This window comes from Chiloscyllium plagiosum, unplaced genomic scaffold, assembly GCF_037043375.1.
Source record: "Chiloscyllium plagiosum isolate Xiang-an unplaced genomic scaffold, Cpla_swu_hap1 HiC_scaffold_36, whole genome shotgun sequence".
Lineage (NCBI taxonomy): Eukaryota > Metazoa > Chordata > Chondrichthyes > Orectolobiformes > Hemiscylliidae > Chiloscyllium > Chiloscyllium plagiosum.
The window spans coordinates 11,749,197-11,772,794 of NW_028270174.1; the positions used below are offsets into that span (position 1 = coordinate 11,749,197).

At 43.6% G+C, this 23,598-nt stretch overlaps 1 protein-coding gene and 1 long non-coding RNA gene across 4 annotated transcripts in view; one reads left to right on the forward strand and one right to left on the reverse strand.

Moving 5' to 3' along the window:
• The window catches only part of fam13a (family with sequence similarity 13 member A), a 223,677-nt gene that overhangs the window by 81,538 nt on the left and 118,541 nt on the right, over positions 1 to 23,598 (forward strand). The window lies entirely within an intron of this gene.
• Positions 18,764 to 23,598, reverse strand: part of LOC122539485 (uncharacterized) — a 41,650-nt gene continuing 36,815 nt past the window's right edge. Inside the window, exon 5 of the long non-coding RNA XR_015753306.1 lies at positions 18,764 to 19,571. This is a non-coding gene — a long non-coding RNA (uncharacterized LOC122539485). The remainder of the gene's footprint in view (positions 19,572 to 23,598) is intronic.

Here is a 23,598-nt window from a genome sequence, read left to right on the forward strand (position 1 = left end):
ACACACATTTTCTCCGAGAAAAGCACACATAAACGATCACCAGTGTCATAGTGGGTCAAGCAGATAATTGAGTTGGTGAAGGGAGTGTTCATGGATAGCGGGACCTTACTCTGCTTGTTGGCTGTTTAGCTTTTGCTTGCTTGCACCGATTGTCAAGATAATTCATGATATTTGATGACAACCCAGTAAATTCCAAAGGTGGTATAATAGAAATTATCTTTAATTGCTTCTTGTATAACAAGAGCATGGCACAATACAAGTCTGATAAGAGTGCTTGAGTGGCATAGGCTGGGGGCCTGTGACCAGCAGTATGTCGCAAGGATCAATGCTAGGTCCACTGTTTTTCATCATTTGTATGAATGATTTGGATGTGATTGTAGTATATGGTAAGTAAGTTTGCAGATGACATCTAAATTGATGGTGTAATGGACAGTGAAGAAGATTATCTCAGAGAACAACAGGACCTTTACCAGATGGGCCAATGAGCCAAAGAGTGGTAGATGGAATTTAATTAGATAAATGTGAGGTGTTGCATTGTGGGAAGGCAAATCAGGGCAAGACTTATATAGTTAATGGTAAGGCCCTGTTTGCTGAACAAAGAGACTAGGGGCACAGGTGCATAGATCCTTGACAGTGGAGTCACAGGTAGAAAGGGTGGTGAAGAAGGCGTTTTTTACACTTGCCTTCATTGGTCAGTGCATTGACTACAGGAGTTGGAACATCAGGTTGCAACTGGATGTTGGTGAGGCCATTTTTAGAACATTGCATTCAATTCTGGTCTCCCTGCTAAAGGAAAGATCTTGTGAAACTTGAAAGGGTTCAGAAAAGATTTACAAGGATGTTGGCAAGGTTGGAGGGTTTGAGCTATGGGGAGAGGCTGAATGGGCTAGGACTGTTTTCCCTGGGTGACATTATAGAGATTTATAAAATCATGAGGGGCATGAATAGGGTGAAAAGCCAAGGTCGTCTTCCAAAGGTAGTGGAGTCCAAAACGAGAGGGTATAGGTTTAAGGTGAGAGGAACCAAGAGGCAACTTTTTCATGTGGGGGGTGGTGCATGTATGGAATAAACTGGTAGAGGAAATGGTGAAGGTGGGTACAAATACAATATTTAAAAGGCATCTGGAATGGTATATGAATTGGAAGGATTTAGAGGGATATGGGCCAAGTGCTGGCAAGTGGGACTAGATTAGGTTAGGATATCTGGTCAGCATGGATGAGTTGGACCGAAGGGTCTATTTCCGTGTTGTGTCACTATATGAATCTCCTTAACCTGAGAGTAAATTTGGTGGAGATCCACCTCTTGCTGAGGGTGTGGATCTTGGGGGGTTCACATTAAGTATTTGGCCAGTTAAAGATGTCCTGACTTGACAGTGAGCTGTGATTCTGAATCCAGGCTGAATCTGAGGATAGAGTTGGCTGGTGTAGCCAACAGGGCCACCTTGGCTCAATGTGGGATAATTTTCAGGGAATGATTTTGAGATATTTTACTTCTGGTAGAACAGGGAGGTGATCCAAGATACTGCTGAGATTGAATACATGAAATGGGAAAGGTCATTCGATGTTCCAGAGTGGGTATACTGTGTGTAAGACCCCTGCTGTGGTGCAGAATCACAAACACTGTGTGTACTTGAAAATCGTACCTGTACCATGCCCTTTGTTGCTGTGAAAAGGGTTGATGCTTGCATATTAATCAGTCAAATCTTCAAACATCTCTGGCACCCACCCGACCGCTGCCACCATATTGCATTGTTCTGTTTAATGCAAATGAAACAAATGCAGCAAAGATTTATAGAACAATAACATAAAACAGAAATGACCAGAAAATCTAAACAGGTCTGGCAGCACCTGTGGAGAGAAATCAGACTTTATGTGTCAGATTCAGTGTCCAGGGTCACTTGATGGTGGCATTGGGGTGGCTCAGTGGTTAGCATCGCTGCCTCTCAGCATCGTGTACCCAGGTTTGATCCCACTCTTGGGCGACTGTCCGTGTGCAGTTTGTACATCCTCTCCATGTCTGTGTGGGTCTCAACCAGGTGCAGTGGCTTCCTCCCACAGTCCAAAAATGTGCAGGTCAGATGGATTGGCCATGGGAAATGCAGGGTTATAGGGTGGATGGGTCTTATTGGGAGACCCATTGGAGAAGTTAGACTTGATTAGCCACTGTAGGGATTCATTGATCCCATATTACCAGAGGAAAGCTATACGGTTAGACCAAAATCTAGTGCATTAGCTTTGTGTACAAACCAAATGGTGTCAACCAATGTTTACCCACTCCCAAAACTGAATGGAGCTCTCTCAGCTCTGCCTGAACATTGTCAGTTAATCTCAGATGTCACCTTACTTAAAATTTGGGAGTATTTTGACCTCGACATTTTAAGGGAAACAGGTAGAGTGCCAGTGAGTGGCGTTGAAATGTCCATCAGCCATGATTGAATGACGGAGGGGACTCGATGGGCCAAATGGCCTTACTTCCACTCCTATGTCTTATGGTCTTACATTAACTACCTTATGAATGCAGTGAGATTCCAAATACCATGTGGTATGCTACGAAATTATATTTGCTTTCACTTGGCATAGATCTAAGTCTTTACTGAAAGAGGTTTTTATTTTCACATTACCTTGGGCTGGATTCAAATCAAGATCATCACCAACACAAAACTGTCACTGAGTCATCTACTTTCCCAAATCCGTACTGGAAAGGGAAAAAGGTCAGGAGTAAAGTTGAGATATTAACTGTGACAATGGACACAGTTACTTGGCATCACTAGGTTGTTTTTCAGAACATAACCCTTACTTCAGTCTTTCAAGCCTTGTAATCAAGTTATGTTTAGTTAATGCCACAATTGGCATGAACTGTCATGTGTGCATTTTAAAGTCTGTAGGCTTGAGCATCACTCATTAGCTTGCTAATTAAAAGCTATTAGAACATACTGACCTCGTAGAACCTTATTTGGCAATGCTTTTAAGGAAGGTTTTGTAAAAGTCAGAGAAAGAAGTAAGTTTTAATAGGAGTGGGAGGAGGCCATTCAGTCTCTCTGAGCTGTTCCTGCATTCAGGTAGATCATGGCTGATCGGAACCTTGACTCTGTTCTCCCTCAATACCTTCATCTTAGAATTCTCAGGCTTGAGAATTTCTGGCAGTTCCACACAGCCAGTCCTTGAAACAACGTCAAGGATAAGGAGGACACTGGCAGGTCCAGTCAAAGATTGTTGTGTTTCTGGGCCACACAAACAGCAGCAGGTACTGTGAGAGGCTGCGGTCAGGATGCTCAGTACTTTCCACTTGGCTCTGCTGCTGAATGGTCAGATTCCTTCACCAGATTCCTGCTCGATGAACCCTTTGACAAACCGAGGAGCTGAACCAGAGAAAGCCCGGGTCAGAGTGTGGTGGACTGCCTGGATGAAAGGTTTGCATTTCTATAGTGTCCCTCCCAACCTTAGAACATTCTAAAGAGCTTGACAGTCAAATTAAGTTAGCCCACAGCTACAGTACTGCTTCCGGTTCTTTTTAGTATATTTGTTCGTGGGATGTGGGCATCACTGGCTGGGCCTGCACTTACTTCCCATCATGCATGGCCCTTGAGAAGATGGTGGTGAGCTGCCTCCTTGAGCCATTGCAGTCATGAGCTGTGGGTTGACCCATAATGCCATTGGGAGGGGTGGGATTTTGAGAATTCCAATTCAGTGACACTGAAGGAATGGCGATATATTTCCAAGTCAGGATGGTGAATGGCTTGGATGGGAACCCAGTGGGATTCCCACGTCCTTGCCCTTCTAGATGGAAGTGGTCATGCATTTGGAAGCTGCTGTCTGAGGATCTGTGGTGAATTCTGGTCACTGCAATTATGGAGGGATGGGACTGTTCTTAAGATGGTAGACAAGGAGTGAAGAAGGATAGTAAAAAGAATGGAGAATTCTAACAATGGAGTTAGATTGACCAGGTGGTGGGGCTACTTTCTTTGGAACATAAGAAGCTGAAGGGAGACTTAATTGAGGTACACAAAATGATGAGAATGTAGAAAGATCAGATAGAAATAACTTATTTCCCTTTAGGTGTTCAATAACTACATGCACAGATGTAAATTAATTTGCAGGAGAATTAAAGGGGAATCTGAGTGATACATTTTCGTCCAGAAGGTGGAGGAGGGGGTGTCAAACTCATTGCCTGAAGGGGTGGTAGAGGCAGAAATCATCATGTCACGTAAGAAGTACTGGGCTGTGTGATTGGACTAAAGTGCTGTTACATGCAGACACATGAATTGGAGCAAGATTGGGCCATTCAGCCCCTCAAAATCTGATCCATCACTCACTAAGATCATTGTTGATCTGTTTGCGTCTCCCCTACCTTAACCAAAATATAACTATTTCTGTCTTAAAAATATTCCATGTCTCCCACCTGCACAGCCTTCAGTGGCAGAGAGTTCCAAAGTCAGACAGGGCTCTGAGAAGAAACATTTCTCCTCATCAAAAATGGCAGTGCCTAATATTTAAACAGCTCCCTCATTCTGGATTCACCCACAATAGGAAAACTCATCCACTTTGTCAAAACTGTTTTACATACTTCAGTCAAAAAAAACCCTGCATTCTTCTAAACTCCAGTGAAAACAAACCCAGTCTGTCAAACCAGTTACTAGAATCCTTACAGTGTGGAAACAGGCATTTCAGCCCAACAAGTCCACACCTACCCGCCAAAGAGTCACCCACCCAAGCCCATTCCCCTAACCTACACATCCCTGAATACTATGGGCAACTTAGCATGGCCAATTCACCTAACCTGCACACCTTTAGACGACAGGAGGAAACCAGAGCACCAGGAGGAAACCCACACAGACACAGGGAGAACATGCAAACTCCACACAGACAGGTGCCCCAGGCTGGAATTGAACCTTGGTCCCTCATGTTGGGAGGCAGCAGTGCTAACCACTGAGCCACCATGCTGCCCTAAAATGCAGCTGTAATATATACAATTTCTGTCCTATGCTGTCAGACTTTTTTTTAGATTCCCTACAGTGTGGAAACAAGCCCTTTGGCCCAACAAGTCCACACAGACCCTCTGAAGAGTTACCCACCCGGTCCCCTTCCCCTACTCTATATTTACCCCTGACTAATAACCTATATTTTGGGCAATTTAGCATGGCCAGTTCACCTGACCTGCACATCTTCAGATTGTCAGAGGAAACCGGAGCACCCGTAGGAAACCCAGCCTGCCTTGTAACCAACAGGCCAGCAGACTCAGAACAGGAATAAGCGTGGCTAACTTCTTTTCACATAATGTGGGTATAATAGACTGCATGGCCTCCTCAAGTGCCAAATACTTCCTATGTGTCCACATACATTTGAAGTGTAGTCACTGTTACAATGCAAGAAACTGCAATAGGGTCTCTGTTAAGCATCTCATCGAAAGGTAACATCGGCAACAATGCAGCACCTCCTCAGCGCTGCACTGAAGCATCATATTCATGGCTCTCTGGCGCGTGACTTGAAACAAGACCTTGAGATACAAAAGCACCTTTGCCTCTATCTGAGCCACAACTGATGCCTTTCACTTTGTGGTAGGCTGTTTAACTCTGTTCAGCAATGGCCTCAGCAAATGAAACCACCAGGGAATGAATGTCTTCAACATAGTAAGGAAGAGCACTCCGCTACTATTAAGTATTAGGAGGAGGTTGGCAGGGTATCAGTAGTTGCGCAGTGCCACACTGAATGATCTGTGCCTCCCTGTTTTCACCGTGATCTCCAACAGGCTGAATACCTTCAAATCATAGTATCATCATAGAATTTCTACAGTGTGGAAACAGGCACTTCAGTCCAACAAGTCCACACAGACCCTCCGAAGAATATCCCATCCAAACACATTCCCCATTACTCTGTATTTACCCCTGACTACTGCACCTAACCTACACATCCCTGAACACTATGGGCAATTTAGCATGACCAGTCCACCTAACCTGCACATCTTTGGATTGTGGGAGGAAACTTGACCACCTAGAGGAAACCCACGGAGACACGTGGAGAATGCGCAAATTCTGCACAGCCAGTTTCTGGATTAGTGGTGCTGGAAGAGCACAGCAGTTCAGGCAGCATCCAAGGAGCAGCTGAGACTGGAATCAGGTACCTTTGTTCAAAGAACAGCATAGCTGTTCAAGTTACCAATGCATGGTCTCCAGCACCCACAGGAACTCTCTCCATTCAGTAACATTACAAAAAAAAGATAGAAAAGACCATAAGACATAGGAGCAGAAATTAGGTCATTCAGCCCATTAAGTCTGCTCTGCCATTCAATTCTAGCTGGTAAAATGATCTCGTACATAATAACCTTGTGTAGGAACAGTTAGAAAGGACCCAGGAATGTAGCACTAATTAATGAGATATAAAATTGTACCTAAAGTTTTGGCCTTTTGTTGAGTTGCTTGAGGGAAAAACCAGCTAAGTATGTGTTTGAGACATTCTGGTCCAATTCATATGTTTCAAACTGAGGGCCCAGTATATTAAATTCCAAGTAAAAAAAACCCAAAGAACTGCAGATGTTGTAAGTCAGAACAAAAACAGAAATTGCTAGAAAAGCTCAGCAGATCTGGCAGCATCTGTGGAGAGAAATCAGAGATAACATCATGGATCCAGTCACCCTTCTTCAGTTGGGTTCAAATGTTGCCAGACCTGCTGAGTTTCTGCACCAAGTTCTGTTTTTGTGTCCAATTCTAAGTATTACTGGACTATTGTTATATAAAGGTAAGGTCAAGTTACTATAGCTCCCCTCTCTCATGAGAGGGAGGCATCTGGGGTTGGTTTAACCTGAGGGTCACCACATCTCGGGTGAGAAGAAGAGTAACCTCAGCTGGTGTGGGATTTGAGCCCACGCTGTTCTAGAGTTAGAGGGTCATACAGCATGGAAACAGACCCTTCGGGCCAACCAGTCTGTGCTGAACCTAATCTCAAACTAAACTAGACCCACCTGCCTGCTCCTGGCCCATAAACCTCCAAACATTTCTTATTGTTGTACTTATCCAAATGTTTTTTACACATTGTAACTGTACCTGTAATCATCACATCCTCGGAATATTCATCCCACACATGAATCACTCTGTGTAAAAAAAGTTTCCCTTCACGTCTTTTTAAAATCTTTCTCCTCTCACCTTAAACATATGCTCCCTAGCCTTGAAATTCCCCACCCTTGGGAAAAGACACCTGCTATTCACCTTATCTATGCCCCTCATTATTTTATAAACTTCTATAAGGTCACCTCTCAACCTCCTTCACTCCAGTGAAAAAAGTCCCAGTTTATCCAGCCTCCACTTACGACGGAAACCCTCCATTCCTGGCAACATCCTGGTAAATCTCTTCTGAGTACTCTCCAGCTTAATGATACCCTTCCTATAACAGGGAGACCAGCACTGAACACAGCACTCCAGAAGAGGCGTCACTAACGTCTTGTACAACCTCAACAACATCCCAGCTGAAAAGCCTGAGCAGTGACAGGAAGCATGCTAAACATTGATTTAGTGATGATCTTCACTCTCGCAAAGAGAAATTGAGGAGTGACCTGACCTGATATAGACCTTTAAAATGATAAATGGGTTTCATAGGGTAAACATAAAGAAAATGTTGCCTCATGTGAGATCGCAAATAGAATGTGGTGATAAATCCAAATTTCTGGAGCAAGTGGGTGTGGGAAACGTGGGCTTTGTTTTCACATGGAATAGTTCAGGTGAAACACCAAGGTGTGGGGAGCAAAGTCAGTTGAGCTATTGTAGCAGCCCTGACTCTGGGAGAAAAGCTTTGGGTGCAAGTTACACCTTGGAACATGATGGCTAAACACGGTACGCTCACAATGTAGCCAAACAGTTTGAGGATTAACCTGCAAATCCTTCCAGTGGTAGGCGATAAGAGCAGCAGACATTCCTGGTCAACTGTGTGTTGGGAAGAACGTTGGATCGTTGACCACAGCACCTGGTTTCATTGTGCACCTTGATACAGAACTCAAACTCCCTGAATACCACACCGGCACCAGAGAGAAAATAATCAAAGTTTGAGCAAAAAGGGTTAGGTTGGGAGTCAGTCAGGCCAGTCTGATGTTGTGCTATAATTTATATGAATTATTTACAATGTCCATAGAAAGCTCCAAATAGCCACACCGTGTTATGTTTACAGTGCTGATATTCATGGGGCTTGTGATTCTGTTGTCTGTTCTCTCTCTGGGGTGTCAGAACAGAGCCATATAACAAAAGCCTCAGTTGGGAGATTAGCATTTTTAATGCATGTCATGAAGGTTGACCCGTTTCCGGAAAAGCTCCCACAGATGTTTTTAAACAGTACACAGTTTGTGATACAATTAAAAGTGCAGTCCCTGGTGTTTGAACAAATAGAACCACTGGCTTGATACCAAGTGGTGCGGTCGTCAATATGAGAGCTTTAAAGCTGGATGGAATTCAGCTATCACTCGCACACCAAGGCTGCAAGAAAGTAAACCCATGGGATAGATTTGTCTTTGCATAAGATGACATATAGTTGGCTGAGGTGTTTTATAAGCTACATGGTTTGAATAAAAGCTGTGCTTGTTCAAAACAAGATGTACATTCCCACAGATTGGATACACTTCTGTTTGCTTGCTGATTAGATTTTTGAGACAACTTATCAGCATTAGCAGAGTAATAATTTTACAGATAAAATGCCTTTTCTGATTGGAGGGAAAAGTTGACTAGGATTTTCTTTTAAAATAAAACTGTTGCCAATGATCTTATCATTGCATTTTACATTTCAACCAAGGCCATTAAGCCCATCATGACTTGCTGGCTCTTCAAAAGAACTTTACAGTTGTACAATCCAATTCCCCTTTGCCCCCATTCTTACCCCATAGCTCTGCATTCTTTTCTTCCTTTTCAAGTATTTCCCTTTTGAAAATTAACGTTGAATCTGCTTCTACTGCCCTATCCAGCAGCACATTCCCAATCATAACAACTCACAGTTAAAAATAAACCTTATCTATCTCCTGGTTCTTTTGCCAAGTATTGAGTCTCCTGCCTGCACAATAGTTTCACCTTGTTTATTTTCTGAGAGCCATTCATTGTTTTGAATACGTCTATTATATCTCCCCGCTGCTGTGGAGAAGCAATCCCAGCTTTTCTTGTCTCTCCACGGCTATCTTCCAAACAAATCTAGTGCACTCTGTAATTGCAATAAGTTCAGCTCCCATATTATTTCGTGGTAGGATTTGCCTTTTGAAGGTTAGTGCTCCACTTTTGTGTTTGGGTTTGGCATCCTGCATATTAATCCAAGCAGCTGGAATCAAAATGCCTTGTTCAAGGTCAGATTAATGTGGGCAACACGAGGAAAGACATAAACAACTTTATATTCAGACAGAACTGCAATTGCCTCAATCCTGTAAATGAAATACAAACCAAAATAGATTCTCTCAGATCACTAAATTCCCTTGACTTATTTCCAACCTGCCATGTGCTTTGACTTAAAATAACCTACTTAATGTACACCTGTACAGTTTAATCAATCCCATGTAGTTATTCTGAGCAATGTTGCCTCTTTAGCTTGGTAACGGGTCCATCGTTAAAAAAATCCAAGCCCTCCTCCAATTCTGTGCTCCTGTGCTTCCTCCCCAGCTGGTATTGGTGTCTTCAGCTGCATTTACAATGAGCTCTGGAATTCCCTTCCTCAACCTGTCCATCTCTAAGACGTACAAACATTTTATCTGAGCTTGATATCACCTGCTCCATATATGCCTCATGTGGATGGGTTTAGTTTTACAGTGTCCAATGAATGCAAGTTTTTGTTCAGCATTACTGTCACTGGCATTACCAACGTATTTGATGATGATGGTGGAAAGTAAATAAGTGACAAGTGTTGATGCCAGTATGAGAGACGGAAATTCTCCTGAGCATTTGAACCTGCCCAGGTTCAACAATGCATCATGTTTCTGTTCCTCTTCAGGACTCTAGTGAAGCTCATTCAGAGCTTGAAGAAGAGTGAAACATTCACTCCTCTTGATTTAGGAGAATATGGAAAATTATAGCCAGTATCTATGTTGCTTGAACCCTCTGTAGGAAAGAGATAGACAGTGATAATGTCCCTGCTGTTGTGATCCAGAGGTTGCCTTTCTCCATCACTTCCTTATTTATGTTGGAACCCCTTACTGATACTTGACCAGTTGACCCATATCAGTCCGAGAAACCGAGTGCTTCATTTCTCAATGAGCTGAAGGTATCCTGATTGAGAAAATTCTCCTGAATGCACTTCAGAAATCCTTTCCCATCTTTGCCTTTCCAATATGACCATTCCAATTTATATTACTAGGAACAAAGAAATGGCAGAGGAATTAAATGGGTACTTCAGATCTGTGTTCACTGGGGAAGACACAAGCAATCTCCCTGAGGTAACAGTGGCTGAAGGACCTGAACTTAAGGGAATTTATATTTGCCAGGATTTGGTGTTGGAGAGACTGTTAGGTCTGAAGGTTGATAAGTCTCCGGGGCCTGATGGTCTGCATCCCAGGGTACTGAAGGAGGTGGCTTGGGAAATCGTGGATGCGTTGGTGATTATTTTCCAGAGTTCAATAGATTCGGGGTCAGTTCCTGAGGATTGGAGGGTGGCTAATGTTATACCACTTTTTAAGAAAGGTGGGCGAGAGAAAGCAGGAAATTATAGACCAGTTAGTCTGACCTCAGTGGTGGGAAAGATGCTGGAGTCTATTATAAAGGATGAAATTACTGCACATTTGGATAGTAGTAACAGGATAGGACAGAGTCAGCATGGATTTATGAAGGGGAAATCATGCTTGACTAATCTTCTTGAATTTTTTGAGGATGTAACTATGAAGTTGGATGAGGGAAATCCAGTAGATGTAGTGTACCTGGACTTTCAGAAAGCTTTTGATAAAATCCCACACAGGAGGTTAGTGAGTAAAATTAGGGTGCATGGTATTGGGGGCAAAGTACTAGATTGGATTGAAAATTGGTTGGCTGCTAGGAAACAAAGGGTAGTGATAAACGGCTCCATTTCGGAATGGCAGGCAGTGGCCAGTGGGGTACCGCAGGGATCCGTGCTGGGACCGCAGCTTTTTACAATATATGTTAATGATATAGAAGATGGTATCAGCAATAACATTAGCAAATTTGCTGATGATACAAAGCTGGGTGGCAGGGTGAAATGCGATGAGGATGTTAGGAGATTACAGGGTGACCTGGACAAGTTAGGTGAGTGGGCAGATGCATGGCAGATGCAGTTTAATGTGGATAAATGTATGGTTATCCACTTTGGTAGCAAGAACAGGAAGGCAGACTACTACCTCAATGGAATCAATTTATGTAAAGGGGCAGTACAGAGAGATCTGGGTGTTCTTGTAACCAGTCAATGAAGGTAAGCATGCAGGTACAGCAGGTAGTGAAGAAGGCTAATAGCATGCTGGCCTTCATAACAAGAGGGATTGAGTATAGAAGCAAAGAGGTGCTTCTGCAGCTGTACAGGGCCCTGGTGAGACCACACCTGGAGTACTGCGTGCAGTTCTGGTCTCCAAATTTGAGAAAAGACATTCTAGCTATTGAGGGAGTGCAGCGTAGGTTCACGAGGTCAATTCCTGGAATGGCAGGATTACCTTACACTGAAAGACTGAAGCGACTGGGCTTGTATACCCTTGAGTTTCGAAGATTGAGAGGGGATCTGATTGAGACGTATAAGATTATGAAAGGATTGGACACTCTGGCAGTAGGAAACATATTTCCACTGATGGGTGAGTGCCGAACCAGAGGACACAGCTTAAAAATACGGGGTAGACCATTTAGGACAGAGCTCAGGAGAAACTTCTTCATCCAGAGAGTGGTGACTGTGTGGAATGCTCTGCCCCAGAGGGCAGTGGAGGCCCACTCTCTGGATTCATTTAAGAAAGAGTTGTATAGAGCTCTCAAAGATGGTGGAATCAAGGGTTATGGAGATAAGGCAGGAAGAGGATACTGATTAGGAATGATCAGCCATGATCATATTGAATGGCGGTGCAGGCTCGAAGGGCTGAATGGCCTACTCCTGCACCTATTGTCTATTGTCTATTGTCTATTGTCATATTAGAGAATATAAAGTAGTCATTTATCCACCCTACAGTTGATTTGCACCTCACTGGAATTTTCTTGACAATTAGTTCCTCTCTATCTTTCTCATGCATTCAGAGGCCTATCGAATCCATATGAACAAGAAACAAGAGTAGGTCACTCAATCCTTCAGGCCTGCTCCTGAATGTTGATGGATTTTGATAGGCATGGGGAATGAGCCAGAATTAGGCAGATGGAGTTTAATGTGGATAAGTACAAGGTTATCAATTTTAGTTGGAAAAATAAAAGGGCAAATTATTATTTAAATGGGAAGCAGATTCAAAGTGTGTCAGTGCAGAGGGATCTGGGCATCTTGATGCATGTATTGTAGAAAGTGAGTCTACAGGTACAGCATATAATAAGAAAGGCAAATGGAATCTTGGCATTTATTGCAAAAGGACTGGGTTATATAAGTGAAGATATGTTGTTACAATTATATAAGGTGTTGGTGAGGCCACACCTGGAATATTGTGTCCAGTTTTGGTCTCCTGATTTGGTCAAGGATGTGGTGGCCCTGGAGATAGTTCAGAGGAGGTTCCGCAGGTTGATTCCAGGGGTGAAAGGGTTGTCATACTAGGAGCGGTTGAATCACTTGGGCTTGTATTCACTTGAGTTCAGGAAAATGAGAGGGGATCTAATTGAGATACATGAAATGCTAAAGGGGATTGATAAGGCGGACATTGAACAGATGTTTCCTCCTTGTGGGACAGTCTCAAACAGAAAGGTCATCGATATAGAGTGAGAGGAGGCAGGTTCAAAGCTGAGATGAGGAGAAAGTACTTCTCTCAGAGGGCTGGGAATCTGTGGAACTCACTGTCCAAGAGCGCAGTGGAGACAGAATCAGTCAACAAATTCAAGAAAGAAATAGAGATGTTTGTGAGTTGAAGGGTTGTGGGGAGTGGAGTTGAGACCAGGATAAGATCAGCCATGACCATGTTAAATGGCGGAGAGGGCTCAAAGGAAAGGGGCTAAATTACCTTCTCTCGCTCCTGATTCCTATGTTCCTACGTTCAATAAGATCATGTCTGAACTGGTTTTACCCTTAACAGTTGGCCGCTTTTGGAATATTGTTTGTAGTTCTGCTTTCCCTCCTGTCATAAGGATGCTGTGAAACTTGAAAATTTGCAGAGAAGATTTATAAGGATGTTGCCAGGGTTGGAGGGTTTGAGCTATAAGGAGAGGCTGAATAGGCTTGGGGTGTTTTCCCTGGAGCGTCGGAGGCTGAGGGTGACTTTATAGACGTTTTTAGAATCATGGATAGGGTAAATAGACAATGTCTTTTCCCTGAGGTCAGGGAGTCCAGAACTAGAGGGCATAGCTTTAAGGTGAGAGGGGTAAGGTTTAAAAGGGACCTAAAAGACAACATTTTTATGCAGAGGGTGATGCGTGTATGGAATGAGCTACCAGAGGAACTGATGGAGGTTGGTACAATTACAACATTTAAAAGGCATCTGGATGGGTATATGAATAGGAACGGTTCATATTTCAATATGAACATAGTGGGCCAAATGCTGGCAAATGGGACTGGACTAATTTAGAATATCTGGTCTGCATTGACAAGTTGGGCTGACGGGTCTGTTTCCATTCTGTACATCTCTATGACCCTACTTTCATGTATATCTCTGATAATCTTTCATCCCATTGGTTATCATGAATCTACCCATCTCTGCTTTCAAATATTTAAAAGATTCTGCAACTGCTGCCCGTTGAGGAAGGGAACTTCAAATACTTACAACCTTCTGACAGAAAAAATGTTTCCTCATCTCTGTTTTGAGATGGCCCCTTATTTTTAAACTATGACCCCTAGTTCTAATCTTTTTAGTTTAGTATAATTATGCCTCTATTACCGCTTTAGATCCAAGGTCCTTGTTCTTTTTGTATCAGTGTGAAAAATCCGTTTTTTCTCAGTCTGGAAACTTTCATATGGATGACAAGTCTTGACGATAAATTTAAAAATTATACAACACTAGATTATAGTCCAACAGGTTTATTTGGAAGCACTAGCTTTCGGAGCCCCGCTCCTTTATCAGGTGATTGTCAATCACCTAATGAAGGAGTGGCGCTCTGAAAGCTAGTGTGCTTCCAAATAAACATGTTTGACTATAACCTGCTGTTGTGTAATTTTTAACTTTATACACCCCAGTCCAACACCAGCATCTCCAAATCATGCCTTGACGATGACACTTGTCCTTATTCCATCTCATCCTAAACCTTCCTAATTTTTGGACACATCTACCTGATCATCCATGAACCTTCCAAGCTTTAAGGTGAAGAATCTCCCTTCCTCTGGTCTTACCAATCACCTTATTATTAATTATTTTCTACTGTCCAATTCAGTGTGGAATGCAACAATATGTGTGCCTGCTTCGTGGTGGATATGTTGGTAAAACGGTTTTGCTGTTACTTGGGAATGAGTAAAGAAGAGCTAAAGTTGCTCGTCCCATCGAGCTGCTCTCTCATCAGTGGGAAAGACAACTTGAGGGTCACCACACTCCAGACAAGGGATGAGATTGAGAAGGTGGGACCTTTGTTGGGAACCACAGCTGGTGTAGGAACTAAACCCATGCTGTTAATATACCTCTGCATGGCAGGCCAACTGTCCAAGCAACTGAGCCAATCAACTCTGATTCTGGGTGTAACTGTTGATGTTAATGACCTTTGATTACCTTGAAATATTGAAATCAGAGATTGTTAGGCAGAAGTCATGAGTGTGATGTCATACTCCCCACTTGCCTGGATGGGTGCAGCCCTAACAACACAAAGCAGTCAGCTTGATTGGCACCACATCCACAAACATCCACTCCCTCTACCATCGATGCTCAGTAGCAGCATTGTGTACTATCTACAAGATGTACTGCAGAAATTCACCAAAAATCCTCACACAGCACCTTCCAAACCCACAACCACTTCTAACCAGAAGGACAAGGGCAGCAGATATATGGGAACATCAACACTTTCATGCTCCCCTCCAAGTCACTCACCATCCTGTCTTGGAAATATATCGCCTTCATTGTCGCTGGTCATAATCCTGGAATTCTCCCCCTAATGGCATTATAGATTCGATTAGATTAGATTCTCTACAGTATGGAAACAGGCCATTTGGCCCAACAAGTCCACACCAACCCTCCAAAGAGTAACCTACCTAGACCCATTCCCCTAGTCTATATTTACCCCTGACTAATGCACCTAACACTATTGGCAATTTAGCATGACCAATTCACTTGACCTGCGAATCTTTGGAATGTGGGAGGAAACCAGAGCACCCAGAGGAAATCCACACATACAGGGGGAGAATGTGCAATCACCACACAGACAGTCGCCCAAGGCGGGAATCAAACCCGGGCCCCTGGCGCTGTGAGGCAGCAGTGCATTGTGGGTCAACCCACAGCAGGTGGACTGCAGCAGTTCAAGAAGGCAGTTCAACCCCACCTTCTAGGGACGGGCAATGAATACTGACCAGGTTAGAGTGGTGCCGGAAAAGCACAGCAGGTCAGGCAGCATCTGAGGAGCAGGGGCCTGACCTGCTGTACTTTTCCAGCACCACTCTAATCTTGACTTGCATTTGCAGTCCTCACTTTCACCTAATAAAAACTGATCAGCCAGTGATGCCCATATCCCACAAAATGAATAAATTTTAAAAAGTGGCCACAAATGAAAGATGCATGATCTTCATTTTGTTCATCCAGCTGGAGTTTCTAAAGCACCCTTTTAACATCACATCTCCTGCTAGAAGGTGGATTATTCATTGCAGGTAATTAGCATCATGCCAGATTTGAACCAACATCACTCAAACCCTAAAACATCAGATGCTTATAAGTTAGAATTTTGCATGGTCGTATATTTCTGCTGCATAATTGGACACAATTTGAATGAGTTTCCCTATTAATGTTGGCATTTTTTGATTTTGAATTGGATTTAGTCTGAAAGCCTTGGTGCGTCTGTGTAATGTTCATAAAGGAATAGAAATAACACCGCAAAAAGAGGAGGCAAAGAATCGAGCATGGTTGATAACCAGTTTGAGTTCAGATAACCTAAAGCAGCAGAAATTCTGGGGAATGCAAGATGGAGGACGGGAAGAAGGTGTGACTGTAAGAGCTGCTCCTTTTTTTGAGATATTTTTCAATGTTGAAGCTGATTTCCTCGAATTTTTGGAGTGGTAATTACTGTTTATAAGCTGTCAAATTAGATTAGATTCTTTACAGTGTGGAAACAGGCCCTTCGCCCCAACAAGTCTATACCGACCCTCCGAAGAGCAACCCATCCAGACCCATTCCCTTACATTTTGCCCCGACTAATGCACCTCACACTACGGGCAACTTAGAATGGCCAATTCACCTAACTTGCACATCTTTGGACTGTGGGAGGAAACTGGAGCACCCAGAGGAAACCCCAAGCAGACACGGGGAAAATGTGCAAACTCCACACAGACGGTTGCCCAAGGTGGGAATTGGGCCCGGGACCCTGGCGTTGTGAGGCAGCAGTGCTAACCACTGAACCATTTGGAACTTTGGGAAAAAAAATCAGAACAACAGCACTTTAAAAAAGGAGGAAGAGAGAGAAACCAGGGATCACGTGGGATGTGAAACAACTGAGCAGTAAACCTGACAACATTTAAAAGGCATCTGGATGGGTATATGAATAGGAAGGCAAATGCTGGCAAATGGGGCTAGATTTATTTAGGATATCTGGTCAGCATGGACAAGTTGGACCGAAGGGCCTGTTCCCGTGTTGTAAATCTCTCTGGCTCTAACTGGCATGTTCCCTCTGGGTGTGAAAAATCTCCCCATGCACAAGTAATGGAATAGAAACTGCATTTACATAGCATCTTTCTCCGACCCCATAATTTCCTTTACAGCCAAGTGAGGACAGCTGAAATGAAGCCCTGTAGCTGTGAAACTTTACACCATCTCGTTCCTGTCAGTCCTGTCACTTCAGGCTGATCTTGCCCTCAGCTCCTTCACCATCACTGAATGCTAACAGAACTGAGGAAGATTGGGTTGCCTGTGAAAACCCTGGCAACCTGAGACAATTCAAACACAATGGCTGCAAGACTGGGTCCCTGTTTCACCTGTAGTTTTGTTGCGACATAACACCTTGAGGGAAAACTGGTGCCCATTCTGAGTCCTGATGAAGGGTCCTGACCTGAAATGCCGACTCTCCTCTGATGCTGCTTGACCTGCTGGGCCTTTTTCCAGCTCTACACTTCATATTGACTCCATTCCGAGTGTGTACCCGCATCATGCGGTGTGTCCCGAATAGCACAGTCACAGTCAGGCCGTTAGCACATGTGTTAAGAGTGTGCACCATGAGTACACAGCTGGGGAAGGTTGTGGTGTCAGGCTGTCCATTGCACTGACTTGTTGCCCTATTCACATCTACACTGTAGCCACTGCACAGTTAGACACAATGTTCTGCAGCAGGAGCTGCAGCCAGAGCCATCATCACAATGTATAGATGTGGGCGTTGATTACTTTCAGTTGAGTGTGTGGAATTGCTAGTGTTGGTGACACTTGGGAAAGACGCATGAGGAGAAGGCGCTAGTTGTGACTGTAAGGGGCTTTGGGTACATTATGAGCTCCTCGTGCTTGGATGTCAGCATGGGAGGGAGAGGGAACCAGGGCTTCAAAGAGCAGGACAAGCTTCTCGAAGAGGGAGGAGGAGGAGGAAGAGGGGAGAGAGAGAGAGAGAGAGAGAAAGACAGGCTCACAACAGGAGGCCTTCTCCACTCCAAAACATTTCTCTTATTTTTCCAGTGGTATCCAATCTGTGTTTTTGCAGTGGGGTGCTCATACAGCTCTTCTCATTCCAGGTGAACCAACAGTGGTTGAAAATATCCCAGACTTATAAGACGTTGTTGTTACATTAGAATTTCCTTTTTTTTATATCAAACCAATGTGGAGTTTGTACAATCTCCCCATGTCAGCATGGGTTTCCTCTGGGTGCTCAGGTTTCCTCCCACATTGCAAAGGTGTGCATGTTAGGTGAATTAGCCATGCTAAATTTCCCATTGTGTTCAGGGATATGTAGGTTGGATGCATTAGTCAGGGGTAAATATAGGGTAGGGGAATGGGTCTGGTTGGGTTACTCATCGGAGGGTTGGTGTGGACTTGTTGGGCCGAAGGGCCTGTTTCCACACTGTGGGGATTCTATGATTGTATGAAACCAGCCTTATCCCAGAGAGAGTCAGCAGGCCATGGATTACCCGGAGCTTATTAAAATGACAATGGTCTTACCAGACCATGGGGCTACTCTCTCGTTAGGGAGAGACGACTGAGGGTCACCATGTCTCAAGTGAGAGGAGAGGTTGAGAAGGAGAGTCTTTCATGGAAACCTCAGTCAGTGTGGGAATTGAACCCACATCCAGCATGACAATCAACCATCCTGCCAACTCAACGAACAGAGCCTCCAACTGGGTGGTTATTAAGATCTTAATTTCAGTAAACACTGACACCATGTGTCATAGCACAACAATGATGTTTCTGCTTCCTTGCTTTCCCTTCTCTCCTCCTTCAAGCCTCCCCCTGTGTTTGGGTTGCAAGTTCAGAGGCGCGGCCCATCATTATGCATCTTCCCTAAGTGCCAATTCCTTCAGTGAACGTCTGGAGGATATTTAACTGTGGAAGCAGCGCAATTAAACCTGTCCGTCCTTGCCCATTCAGGGAAAAAGCAACTGCTTCACCAATTACATTGGGAATGTAGCAACTGACAATGGGCTTCATTACAAGAATGTTTGAGCACAGGAGCAAGAAAGATTAATTGCAACTGTATGGAGCTTTGCTCTCTTTACCTAAGAAAAGATACACTCTTCCTCGAGCAAACGCAGCAAGTGTTCACCAGACTGATTCCTGGGACGTCAAGGCTATCACATGTGGAGAGATTGGGTTCATTTGGACTTGTATTCAATGGCGTATAAGAGAGAGTGCAACACGTTGATACATGAAAGGAAGGAATGATGTTTTCACCTGGCTGATGGGAGTCCGGAGCAAGGGATCATGGTCTCAGGACACATTGCAGGTCATTTTAGACTGAGATGAAGAGTAAGTTCTTCACTGGAATTCTCTACCACTGAAGGCTATGGAGGCCAGTCATCGAACATATTTAAGAAAAAAATAGCTAGATTTCTAGTGGCTAAAGATGCCAAGGGATATATTGAGGGAGTATGGGAGTACAGTGTTGTGACAGAGGGTCAGCCATCATCGTATTGGATGACAGAGCAGGTTCGAAGGCCCGAATGATCCATTCCGTCCCCATTTTCTGTACTTCTGTGCCAAGCAGAAGTCTGTGCTGCAGATTATAATTCACATGAGTCTCCTCCTATTCTGTTTACCTCATCGCAGACAAATCTTTCCAGCCCCTTTTCTCCCACGCACATGTCTAGATTCCCTTGAAAACATCCAAGTGGCTAGCCTCAACTGCCTTCTGCAGTAGCAGGTTCTGCTATCCAGCTGAAAAGGCAGGAAATGCCTCATGGGTCCGTTGGTGTCTGTGGAGAGAGGTTCAGAGTTAGTATTTGAGGTCGGCAAGCCTTCATCAAAATTGGGCTCAGGTTGAGCCCAAACCCATGGCCTTCTGTTTCTAAGCTCCAGCTGAGTCCCAGTCAACACCATATATTTAGAGTCCGAGACATATACAGCAAGGAAACAGACCCTTTGGTCCAACTTGTCCATGCTGACCAGATATCTCAAATTAATCTCGTCCCATTTGCTAGCATTTGGCCCATATCTCCCTAAACCCTTCCTATTCATATACCCATCCAGATGCCATTTAAATGTTGTAATTGTACCAGACTCCACCACTTCCTCTGGCAGCTCATTCCATATGTGCACCACCTTCTGCATGAAAAAAGTTGCCATTTTGGTCCCTTTTAAATCTTTCCCTCTCACCCTAAACCTATGCCCTCTAGTTCTGGACTCCCCCACCCCAGGGAAAAGACTTTAGCTATTCACCCCTATCCATGCCCTTCATGATTTTATAAACCTCTATAAGGTCACCCCTCAGCCTCCAAAGCTCCAGGGAAAACAGCCCCAGCCTATTCACCCTCTCGCTATAGCTCAAACTCTCCAACCCTGGTAACGTACTTGTAAGTATTTTCCGAACACTTTCAAGTTTCACAACATCTTTCCTGGAGTAGGGAGACCTGAATTAGACACAGTATTCCAAAAGTGGCCTCACCAATGTCCTGTACAGTTGCAACTTGACCTTCCAAAAACTGAAAGAACTGCGGGAGCTGGAAATCTGAGACACAAATAGAAATTGCTGGAAAATCTCAGCAGGTCTGGCAGCATCTGTCGGCAGAAATAAGCTTCACATTACAGGTCCAGCGACCCTGTTTCAGAACCATTTATATTTCACTGGCTGCCGTATAGGTCAGAAATTGTATTCAGTCTCACTGCGGAAGTGCAATAAAGCCAGGTGTGATTTGATGGTCTGTTTCATCAGAGGAAATCCCTTTGGGTCTACTGTCTCAGTGTGAAATGTTACCTCCGCTGTATTATGACAGTAATTAATATTTCATTGATTCTTCTTCGCTACAGGGGAATTATCCTCTCCTAACTGAAAGTGACACATTCAACATTACTGAAAGAACATATAATTGTTCTATTTTCCAGAATCTGTTTGGAAATCTGTAAAGGTATCAGCTTGCCTTCCCACCTGCAACATCCACAGTACTTTGTACATCATACTTTTTTTGTTACAGAGAATAGAATCCCTACAGTACAGAAAGAGGCCATTCAGCCCATCCAGTTCATGCCAATCCTCCAAAGCACAGACTGAGCTCCCCCACTGCATTCCTATAACTCCTGCATTTACCATGGCTAACTGTCCTAGTTTGCACATCCCTGGATAGCATGGGAAATTTCCCATGGCCAACCCACCTAACCTGCATTTATTTGGACTTTGGGAGGAATTGGGAGCAAACCTGCACAGACATGGAGAGAATGTGCAAACTCCACACAAAAGTCACATGAGCATGGGATTGAACCCGGGTACCTGGCACTGTGAGGCAGCAGGGCTAACCACTGAGCCACCATTGCCATCCACTCTGCTATGATGAAGGAATGTAGAATCCAAACCAGTGCAAACTTCATTCAAACCCTTGCCTGGGCAAAGATGTTCCTTCTGTCACCCAATGGGCTTGGAGAATCAGGTAAGTTGTTGGTACAATTTACAAACCTCATCAGGAAGGTTTTGCCAATTCAGTCCATATCCCACACTGCTGCTCAATGTGTGCTAGGAGCAGAGGACAGTAATATCACAACCTGCATCTATGTTTGCACAGATTAAATTTCACTGGTTAGCCCCACAATTTATCTTCTAAATGATTGCTGCACCAAAAAAAAGGTTTCTAATTGTTTTGCTACGTGGAACGCTACTTCTAATGATGTCCCCACATGAATCCCTTGATTCCTTTGTTCTTCCTCCCCATTTAGTTTCTGAAGATGTAAGCGATGTCTCTAATTTTCCAACTAAAGCACATTACCACCCTGGTTTTAAGGGAGTTGATGCCGTGGAGGTAATGCAATTCAAAAGCCCTGGCCAGTTCTCTGGGTCAAAGGTTCAAATCCTCCCCCATGCCAGTTAGTGGAATTTAAATTCAGTTAATAAATCAGGAATTGAGTACTAATGTTAATAAATCATCAATTGTCATAAAATACTGCCCAGTTCATTGATGCCCTTTCGGAAAGGTAATCTTTACCTGGTCTGGCCTGCAAGTAACTCTACAGTGTAAAGTCACCTAGTTCAAAGAATTTGGGCAACAAATCCTGACCTTACCAACAATCCCATGAAAGAATAAAGGGAATATTTTTCAACATACTTTATTTCACTTTTGTTCACTTGTGCAGACCAGTCCAGTCCGGAGGTTTTCTCAGACAGTCTTATATGAAGTTGTTTGCCTCCTCAGTGTTGGCTGCCTCCTTCCTTGACGGTTGGTATTGTCTGAAAATGTTGACATTCTGTCACTTGTTCCTCAATCCAAATCAGGAATGTAAATGATGAAGCAACAGTGGTCCCTAATATCCATTTGGACTAGAGGATGCACAGCTTCCAACCGTACATTTGAACAATCACTAAAGCTTCCTGTTACTGCCTCTAAAGGTGCTTTGATTGCTCCCCATCTCATTGGCTGCTGAAGCCCTCCCACAGTCTTGGGGGATTTCCAATGCAGCCTTGGCTACTTTTCCACATTCTGTAAACTTGAGATCATCCAAAACGCTGCTCTTGGTTTCTTAGCTTGCACTAAATACCATTCTTCCATCACCTGGTGCTCAATGACCTACATTATCAAGCACTATCTTCAGTTTAAAATTCTGCAGGTCAAAAATGTTTCAACTCTTTGTGAAACCATAATATAGGACAAATGCATTCAGTTTTATCAAGGACAATCTGTGTACTGATCTGTACAAAGGTGTTTACATCTCTGCTGGTCTCCTCCAGTTCCTCTTGCAATTCAGTCTCAAGTGGGAGAGACTGCAATAGTGGAAATGAAACCAGAGACCCAGACCCTGTTGGGAGAAAAAGCAGAACGTGCTGGAGACACTCAACAGGTCAGGCAGCACTGACAAAGAGAAAAATAGAGTTATCATTTTGAGTCCTACATGACTCTTCTTAAACTTGAAGCATTATCTCTATTTCTGTCTCTCTACAGATGCTTATTTCAGACCTCCCAGCATCTGCTTTGCTTTTATTTTAATCCTTTAAGGACATGGGTTCAAATCCCACCTTGGCATTTTGTGGAATTTACATTTAATAAATAGGATCTAAGTCTGAAAACCAGTCTTAGTAATGGTGCAATTCTCATTGACTTTTTAAAGACCCAACTAGTTCACTCATATTCTTTCAGGAAGCAAATGTGCCATCATTACACTGTTGGGCTGATGTATAACTCCAATTTCAAGGGAATGTGTTGACTTTTAACTGCCCTTGAAATGACCTGGAAAGTCATTTAGTTCAAGGACAGTAGGAATGGGTAACATATGCTTGCATTGTCAGCAACGCCCGCATCCCATGAAAAAATAAAGTAAATACATATAAATCCAAGGTCCTCCAGTATCGCAAAACCTTGACAGTACATTTCGTACTCCCTCAGTTTCACTTCTTTGGCTGAGAACTGGAATTAGTAACAGAGAATCCATATCATGCCCATACTTAGACAGCTGTCTTCTGTTCCCCTTTCTCAAACACAAGAGATTTCTAAATTCCATTTCATTCTACTGGTGCTTTAAAGGAATTACCAGTCCGAAATCTTTCCTCTGATTCCATGAGGTTTTTTTTGGATGAATGTAAGCGAGGGTGAATTTTCTTTCTCGTTATGCATGATGAATAAAGTTGCCACAACCTGAGTGATGTGTGGCCTTATGTTTTACGGCAGACCGGTCAGAGGTATTGGTCACAACTGGACGATTGAGCAACTGGGATGTATTTGACCTCTGACTCACCTCAGTAATCCCCATGCCAAGTTTGAACTCATTCCAAACCATTAGTGCATGAATGCATGGCGGCTGGGAACT